Genomic DNA, 10062 nt, shown 5'->3' with positions numbered 1-10062 from the left:
CCTCCTCCTCCTCCTCCTTTTCCTTTCCCTCCTCCTCCTCCTCCTTTTCCTTTCCCTCCTCCTCCTCCTCCTTTTCCTTTCCCTCCTCCTTTTCCCTCTTCCGTTCTTTTTCTTCTTCACCTTCTCCTGTTTTTCCTCTTTTCTTCCCTTCTTCCTCGATCTTCTCCTCTACCTCTTTTCATCCCCCATCTCTATTTGTATTTAAACAGTTAGATTAATCAACAAAACTCAGATCATGTACTTCAGACTTCTACCCAAAGCCCTTCAAAAGTTCTCATCTTAATCATCTTAAGAGCAAAAAGCTTTAAAGTGATCCACATTACAGCTCTGATTTCCAAGTTTTCCTTTATTACATTAGCCTCATCTTTTCTAATTGTCCTTTCCTACTATTCCTCAAAAGACAGGGCATGTACCTGTCTTAGAATCTTTTTCACTTGACTTTACTTTGCTCAAAATATATTTTCTTGATCCACATGAATCAAATATTCCTCAATGAATTTCTGTATTGTATTTAAATCATAATCCCACACCAGACACTCCATATTACCTTCTCTGATTTACTTTTCTCATTATCTATATGGCAAGTTTTAACATACTATATACTTATATATTATGTGTATATGTATGTATGCATATATTTTTGCTTATTTACATATATATGTTTTTATTTTTCTATATCACAAGTGAGAATATACATGTCATGACAGGAAGGATTTTGGTTATATTTTCAGGACCTAGAACGGCATCTAACACATGAGAGACACTTAATAAATATGTGGTAAACGAACGCTTTGGATTAATGAGTAAAGTGCTTATTTTACAATGGTCTATGGTGCAGGGCATTTATGTTAAATTCTCCATACTTTGAAATCTAGAAATGTCTTTGTTTTACCCTAAATTGTGAAAGAACATTTCTGTGTAGACAACTAAAAGGTTGGGATTTACTCCCAGCTTTTTGAAGATTGTATTTTACTCTCTTCTAAATTCATTTATATTTTCTGAAGTTTTTGTTTATTATAAGGGATCTGTCTTCTCTTACTAGGTACTTTTAAGGTCCTCTCTATTTTATTGGAAGTCTTATAACTCCATGGTAATGTGTTAAAATATAAATTTTTGAAAACATAATGTGCTTCCAATTTCCACCTATCCTTGTCTTTATTACCTAGAATGTACAGCTATGATCTATGATCCCTTTAAATTTTGCTTCTGCTCCTTCTTTATTTTCTATTCTTTGTAGGTATTTTAATTAAATAGACATTAGAATTTTTAGTTCAATACTTCCTATGCATTGAAATGACCTCAATATTTTACATTTGTCTCTATATCTTATTCTATGATAGCATACAGTTTATACATTTTCTGATATTTTCAAAGACTTTACATTTACTGATTGGTCACAAAAATACACCTGACCATGTTAAATTAGCTTTTGATATCTCATTTTTCAAATTGCAAATTTTATTTCATTGAATATTTAATATGTAATATTTTTATATAGTTTTTGATACTTTTATATGTGAAATTCTTGTATTTATGATTGCATTTGATTTCTATCATCAGACTTTCACTTGTGGTTATTGGTTTCACTATCATTTTGAAGATATTCTTTATGGTCCTATATTTAGTTTATCTTGATGCATGGGGAAACATGGTGGGAAATAAAATCTTCAGGGCCTTTTACATAGCAAAATTTCTATGGCTCTTGCAGATGGATTATGTCAAAATACTACTGTTAAGTGAAAGATAAATTGTTGCATCTGGTCATAATAAGCAAAAAGAGGCACAATGCCTGGTGGATGTCTTGGGATATTAGACATGACATATTCATCATTTCAATGTATTATTCTGTCCAATTTACTGACTAACCTGAAAAGCTGCTAGATTTGAGTAGAGTCCAGAACATAAGAAGGCTCTGCTACAGGTCCATCCTGCTTTGAAAGCTGCTCTGCCACTTGGGCCACATGATGGAGTAGATTGAATGGTGCTTGAAGGGTCAGTGACAGATAGGGAGACTGTTGGTAGGCTTTGGCGGACCCTTGAAGGTGAATTGCAGTACAGGCCCTTAGAATTTTAGAGCAGAGCCCTACCATCCTCTGGATACCTATTCTCCTTTTGAGAAACTGTTCTTAATTGGCTACTGGGTCTTAGGAGAGATGGAATACTTAAGCCATCACATTACCATGTGACCTGATCCGTCCATCATATAATGAGTCTTATTTCACCTACTTAAAGTTGGACACTCAAAACAGTGCTCCATCATCCAAAAGAAGTGGTATATAACATGATCTGGTCTGAAAGCATAAAGTCACCTGAAGAAGTGGTCCAAATAGCCAGGGCCCCCACTTCTGCTGTACTATATTCTCTCTCTCTCTTGGCCTACACCCATGGCCTCAGGGGGATTTCCCTATGATTAACTGACAGAGGAAGAGAAAACTTAGATCTGGCTTAAAGATTGTTTCTGCCAGATACATATAGCCAACACCTGATGGTGAAGAGCTTCTACATTACAACCCCTGGCTTGGACATCTCTGAAGAAGAGTAGTGAAGGGAAATCTTCTCAATGGGCAAAACTTTAAACAGTACACCTAATTCTTCACTCTGCTGGGAAAGAGCAGTGGACTGAAATGTGATTATACATTGATTCATGGGCTGTTCTCAATGGTTTAACTGAATGTCAGGGCTTCGAGGAAACAGAATTGGAACATATGATAGATCTTTCTGAATGGGCACAAAAACAAGAAAACGTGTATGCCTCACATGAATGATGACTAAAGGCTGACCTCCACAGAGGAGGATTTTAATGATCAAGTCAATAGGATGACCTATTCTGTATATAGCAGTCTTCATCTCTGTCCAGTCACCACTGTCATTGCCCCATGAGTTCACAAACTAAGTGGTCCTTGTAGCAGGGACAGAGATTTTGCATGGCTTCAGCAACCTAGACTTGCATTCACCAAGACCAACGTGACTCTGGCCACTGCTGAGTGCCCATCTGCCACCAACAAAGACCAACACTGAGTCTACTACATGGCATCATTTCCTTATGTTTATCAGGTAGCTATTTGGTGGTAGGTTGATTATTTACGACACTTTTATCATGGAAAAGGTGGAATTTTGTTCTTTTTGGAATAGACACTTCTTCTGGATATCAATTTGATTTCCCCACATGCAATGTTTCTGTTAAAACTACCATCCATGGACTTACAGAATGCCTTACTGACATGATAAATCACACAAAAGTGTTTGATTAAAAAAACTCACTTTGCTGCAGAAGAAGTGAGGCAATTGTTGGAATGCCTAGGTGGCTCAGTTGGTTAAGCATCTGATTTTGGCTCAAGTCATGATCTCATGGTTCATGGGTTCAAGCCTCAGGCTCTGTGCTGTCTCCCTCTCTCTGTGCCTCTCCATTCATTCATTCTCATTCTCTCTCTCTCTCATTATTAATGAGGCAATAGGCTCATTATTATGGAATTTAACTGGTCCTATCATGTTCTCTAATATCTGTAACTGGCTTGATTGAATGGTGGAATGGTTTTTGACTACTTCTTTACAGTCTTAGCTTGGTAACCATACTTTGCAGGGTTTGATTAAGATTTCCCAGAAGGCTATGTGTCCTCTGAGTTAGCTTCCAGTATATGGCAGTATGCCTCTGATAGCTAGGCCCCCCAGGTCTAGGAATCAAGGAATGGAAATGAGGAGTGGTACCACTCACTATTTTCCCTAGTGACCCTCTAGCAAAATTTTTTGCTTCCTCTTCACAGTATCTTAGGCTTTACTGGCCTTAAAGGTCTTAGTACCAAAGGGGTGAATGTTTTCACCAGAAGAGCCAGCAATGATTCTCTTGAACTAGAAATTAAGAATAATACCTGGTCACTTTGAAATCCTCATGCCTCTAAATCAATAGGCAAAGAAGGGAATTACAAAGGGATTGCCCTTGATTACCAAGGGGAAATTGGAGAGTGGAGATAAGGAAAAGTATATCTAGAATAAAGGGATTCCTTAGGGTATTGCTTAGTATTTCAGTGCCCTATGAATAAGGTCAATTGAAAACTACAACAGTTCAATCCAGGCAGGACCAATAATAACCATGAGTCTTCAAAAAAGATACTATGGGTCACCCTACCAGTTAAAGAATCACACTCAGTTGAAGTGCTTCCTGAAGGCCAAGTGAATAGTATAACCACATAACAAATTATGGAAATAAAGACTAACTTTTATGAGTATTTCCTCCTTATTTTTCTTTTGCATTATTAAATTTGTTATGGTGATCTGTTATAAGTGATTATGACTCACTGAAAACTCAAATGCTAGTTCATCTTTTTTAGCAATAAAGTATTTTTTAATTAAGGTATGTTCATTGTTTTTTAGACATGTCTTGTTTACTTAATAGACTATAGAATAAAAATAACTTTTATATGCACTGGGAAACAAAAAAACATGTTATTTGACTTACTTTATTGTTGCATTTGCTTTATTGGGGTGGTCTGGAACCAAACATAATATATATTCAAGGAAAGCCTATATTTTTCTTTAGATCGTAAACATACTTATAATAGCGTTTTTATGATCATTATCTACAAATTTCAATTTCTAGGTCACACAGTATTACCTTCTTCTAATGTCCTTTACTTTCTGATCAGCACGGGAGTTTTGACCTGCTCCGTTTCCAACCTGGGCCGGTTCACCCCTCCTTAGGCAACCTGGTGGTCCCCCGCTCCCGGGAGGTCACCATATTGATGCCGAACTTAGTGCGGACACCCGATCGGCATAGCGCACTACAGCCCAGAACTCCTGGGCTCAAGCGATCCTCCTGCCTCAGCCTCCCGAGTAGCTGGGACTACAGGCGCGCGCCACCGCGTCCGGCTGTCCTTTCCTTTCTGAATCAATTATGTTTTTCTATTTCTTTAAATATTCACTAATTTTGGATTGTTTCTCTGGACATTGAAATAGGTTTTAGAAACTACAGATGATCTTAAGACTCCCTGACTATTTTATTATTAATATTATTACTTACCAGTTTCAAGAGTAGAATTCAGTGATTCATCACTTACATGTAACACCCACTGCTTATCACAAGTGCCCTCCTTAATTCTTATCACTCATTTAGCCCATATCTCACCCACCTCTCTCCATCAACCCTCAGTTTTCTTTCTGTAGTAAAGAGTCGCTATTTTTTAAAAATTTATTTTCAAAGACCTATAATTTTGTTGAGCTTGATCTTTGAAACTCCATTTCCCCCTTTAGCCTGATTTGAGATTTTTCCATGCATGAGTGGTTCAGAAGTTAGCCAGGGATTTAGGCAGAGATTGTACAAACAATTCAGAGATCTTCTCTCACTTTTCATTCTGGTATTTCCTCTCTTTCTTTAATTGCATTTTTACTAAATCATGTCCTATGTAGTCCTACTGGCATGAGAGAACAGGGTTTTTGTTAAATTATAGTCACATTGGATTATAATGATTTGAGATTGCTCTCAAGATGAGTCATAAATAATTTGGCCCTGGGGCATTCCCTTCCTCTTTGTGTCAACTTCCTTGGAATGTCTGTTTGCTTCTGTCTCTCTCCAGTGCCTCAAGGAAAATGTTTGTTTTGTTGAGTTTATAACTGTTACCTGCAGTAGTGTTGGTCCAGTGAGAGATTACTTAGCCATGACAGGAACAGAACTCTATGGGGAATGGCAGTTATCGGAACCTGAAGATTGTGTGGAACATAGAATTGATCTGATTAAATAAAAAAAAAAAAAGCTCCATCTTGTTTAATTGTTCAGGTCTGGTCTACATTTGAGAAATTTTTTTTCAACAACTATTTTTTTGAATATTTCTAAATTTTTACTACCATGTTTTCCATTTCCTTAATGTAAGACTTGATATATATTGTAAAAAGAATTTCAGACCAGAGAAAGAGGCCTTTAATAGGGTCCAGAGAAAAATTGTCAAGGATTAAGGTATTAGTGCAAGTCATAATACATAGTCAAAACAATTTTGACCCTTAGAAGGAGCTTTGATTTTTATATTAGTAATATAAGCCACTTAATTGTAAAATCCCTGTGTTCATTGTAAATTCATGTTATTGGCACCAGTTAGGCAAGAAAGAAATGTATACTATACATGAAATAGTTCTACAAAGAATAATGTACTTTTAAGCCATTATTCATATTGCTTGTCTATATTGTTTTCTAGGGTCCAACGTTTGATTTATGATTCTCATCATAATTATCACCTCAGAAAATAATTAGTACATTATAGTAGAATTTAAAAATAATTTTACATAAGATAGGGTTGCCTGGGTGGCTCATTGGTTCAGTGTTTGACTCTTGATATCAACTCTTGATCTCATGGTTCATGAGATCAAGCCCCACGTCAGGCTTTGTGCTTAGTGTGGAGACTTGCTAAGATTCTCTTCCTTTCTCTCTGCCCCTCCTCTGCTTGTGTTCTCTCTCTCTCTCAAAATAAACATTAAAAAAATAATTTTAATAATGATAAATATTGAAGTACCAAAAGCATTCATTATGTTTATTTTGCATGCATTACTTTTAGCCACCCTGAAACTCTGAAGGTATAGTCATATCAATTTATCAACTTTTCAAAATCAGAACAAAACTAAACTTTGTCACAGAAATTGAGTAACCTGCCCAAACCACATAGCTAGTAAGTGGTAAAATCTTGTTCGAACCAAGTCATTGGGATTTCAATAGCAATTTACCAGATTTATTCCCAGTACACTTATTTTCCTTTTTCAATCTTCTTTTGGTGGGACAAAGATGAAAGAAGGGCAAAATGTTTAGAAAACAACAACATACATTTTAACAATTGATGAGAAACTGACAGATTATTTGAGCTTCTAACCCTTATATTTTAAATTGTTAGTCTCATATCAACAAAATGCCCACATGTGTGTAATCAATATTTTTCATATGAATGCTCTTGTCTTGAATTAGGAGAGTTATAGTTTTACACGTTCTGATTTCCCATTTTTGTGCAGTATATGTAGTATTACGATAGACAGCTTAAGGACTGAAAATAAAATGATGGAATTTTAGAATTTAGTGAATTTAAAAGATTGAGAATGTGGTCTTTCAACTCAAAGTTTTACTCCTCAGTTTTATGATAAGGTTCTATGATATTGACTCTTTTTACACTGGATTAAATTAAAATTCTTTTCAACTGAATAATTTACCAAAATTAAAAATGAAGACTTCCATTCATTAAAAAGGAACTTTTATTTTGGGGAAGAATTTGCCCACGATGTCCTCTGATATATTTGTGGGCATTTTTGCTCTATGAGCACTTAACATATTTCATTAATTTTATGAAGAAGCTTTCTAAATTTAATTACATACAGCAAACAATTTCTGTCCGTGAGTCAACTCTGGGTAATTGAGCATGGTCCATTCCTCCCTCCTGGTGCCTGGCTGCCCAGATCACTCCTTGCCCCACAGGCTCTGCTTGCATTCACAGTGTCACAACTACCCACCACCCCACTTTAGATGAGGTGATGGTAATGGCCAACTTCAGCAACATACAGATTGGGATTTATGTGGAGGTCTAGCCAAGTAGTGGTTCCTCTTGAAGAAAATGTTTTATGTTGCTTGATTGGGGTGTGGAGTGAGACCCAGTCAGCCTTGGAAATAATTTCAATTGCAAAGGAGAAAATACATGGAGAGAGATAAGAAAGGAGAACAACTTCAAGGCCCTAATTAGCAAACCCAAATATATCAACAACGGTAACATTCTTAAATGAAAATAATGAAAGTGTTACTGTTGAATGGATAGAAAATGGGGATATAAATGGCAAAGATACTGACCTGGAGAGCACCTTTTCACTCAATCATGACTCTGTTCCTGAGGAAGAAATTGAATCCAGTCCAGAAACACCTCTACCTCCAACATCCTCAGTCAAAGTAAACAAAATTGTAAAGAATAGACAGACTCTGACTTGTTAAAAATGACTTTCCTCCAAAAGATATGAGTGGTTGGCTCTGCACATGAAAAACCTAGTCCACTTCCTAAACAGTCTTCCTCTGCACAAGAGACTGCACATAAAAAATTTGTGTGAAAACTATAGAAAAATTACAAAAGAACAACAATAACAAACAAAAGAAAACTGCAACAGAAAAAACTGGAGAGCCCATGATATTGATGCTGCAAACCCAAATTAGGAAATTCTGTGTATGATCAGAGACTTTAAAAGTACTGTAGACCATTGACAACAGCAGGAATTAATGATGCAAATGACCATTCAGTAAAAAAGCTCGAATGAAAGATCTAGATGTATTCATAATTTCTAGTAAAAAATATTGTAATGGTACATAAGTCTACTTTTAGTTTTGTTTCAATAAGTTACCTAGAAAACCCAACATTTGGTTTTGATTTTGTGTTTTGTGACTCAGATCCTAACTAAAATGGTTTAGAAGGATTACAGGTAGACCATTAATGGAAACTCTATTTGAAAGGATAATGACTGTATCTTTTGCTACAAGTAGAAAAACTCACACAATGGGAAGTGACTTTTCAGGAAAGAACCAAGATCGTTCTGAAGGAATTCATGCTTTTAGGAGCTTGAGATATTTTCTTAATGCCAAAGAAGCCAAACTATAAGAAGTTAGAACTTCAAGGTTATGCAACTTTTTTGAAATTTATAGTGGAAATGTGTTTCACTTGCTAAGCAGGAAAGCAAAATTAAGAGTGCTAGAAGAGGGCAGCACTTAGGTGGCTCAGTTGTTTAAGTGTCTGACTTCAGCTCAAGTCATGATCTCAACTTCCTGGATTAGAGCTCTGTGTCTAGCCTTGCGTCCAGCTCTGTGTTGAAGCTCGGGTGGTGGATTAGAGGAACAGGAGGTCACATGTGTTGAAGATGTACTGAAACTCCTTGACCTAGGCAACAGCTGCAGAACATCTGGTCAAACATCTGCAAGTGCACATTCACCTTGGAGCCATGCAGTGTTCCACATTAGTCTTAGAAGGAAAGGAAAACTTTACGTGGTAAATTTTCTCTTATTGATTTTCCTGGAAATGACAGAGGAGCTGGTATTTCCAGTGCAGACTGGCAAACTAGGCTTGAAGGTGCAGAAATTAGTAAAAAAGACTTTAAGCACTGAAGGGATGAATTAAAGCGTTAGGTAGAAATAAACCTCCTACTTTTCTCTAAGCAAGTAAACTCATTCAGGTGTTAAGAGATTCATTCATGGGTGAAACTCTCATGCCCACATGATAGCTACCAACTCTTCATGAATGGCATCCTGTGAAAATACTCTTGTTACATTAAGATATGCAAAGAGGGTGAGAAAATTGACTATGAATTCAGCTGCTGCTGGGGAATCTTCATCCAATAATGTGCAGTCCACCAAATCAGATTGATGACTAGGGACAGAGGTTATGAGCAGTTCCCTTCAGAGAGCTAATGTAAAATATCTTTGTAAACAAAGTGAAGAAGAGGTTTCTCCACAATTGTTTACTTTCCATGAAGCCATCTCACAAATGGTAGATTTGGAAAAACAAGTTGTAGGAGATCACAGGAGGGCAGTGTTCTAGGAATCTATTCAATGGTTAGAAGATGAAAAGTCTCTCCGAGAGGTAACTGAAAAAGTAGGCTATGATGTAGGTTCATATGCTACTCAGCATGGAACTATTCTTGAGCAGAAATAGAAATTTTAACTGAACTATGGAATAAAGTGAAAATCTGTGTAGCTCTGCAAGAACAGGCCAGCAAGCAGATCAACTCAGAGACCCCATGCCCTTTAAATCAGCATTTGCTGCCAAAGGATCCCCAGAACCCACACTACTGTCACATGTAATGGTTAGACTGTAAGAGCCATTTGAAAGTTTGACATTTTTAAGTGTCTGTGGAAAATGTCTTGTCTCTTCAGCTGTATGACATTTCAGTTTTACGAAACACTCCTTTGTCTACAAAATACTTCTGATCCACAAGATATAACCAAACTTTAGGAATAGTGAAGTATTTTATTTGCCCAAATTGTGATTTACTTATAGAGAGCTGTGCCACTATATTTTCTCTACGATGAAATAAGATTGTGGGCTTGATCCAAAGGTGAATGATTAGTAG

The 10062-nt window shown here is 36.5% G+C and overlaps 1 pseudogene; it reads left to right on the top strand.

The window, feature by feature from the left end:
- LOC115302210 overlaps positions 1-9793 on the top strand; it is a 26288-nt pseudogene extending 16495 nt beyond the window's left edge.
- The last annotated feature ends 269 nt before the right edge of the window (positions 9794-10062 follow it).

Source organism: Suricata suricatta, chromosome 9 (genome assembly GCF_006229205.1).
Source record: "Suricata suricatta isolate VVHF042 chromosome 9, meerkat_22Aug2017_6uvM2_HiC, whole genome shotgun sequence".
Classification (NCBI taxonomy): domain Eukaryota; kingdom Metazoa; phylum Chordata; class Mammalia; order Carnivora; family Herpestidae; genus Suricata; species Suricata suricatta.
Note: the sequence above shows the minus strand (reverse complement) of the source record. Positions and strands in the feature narration are given on the sequence as shown.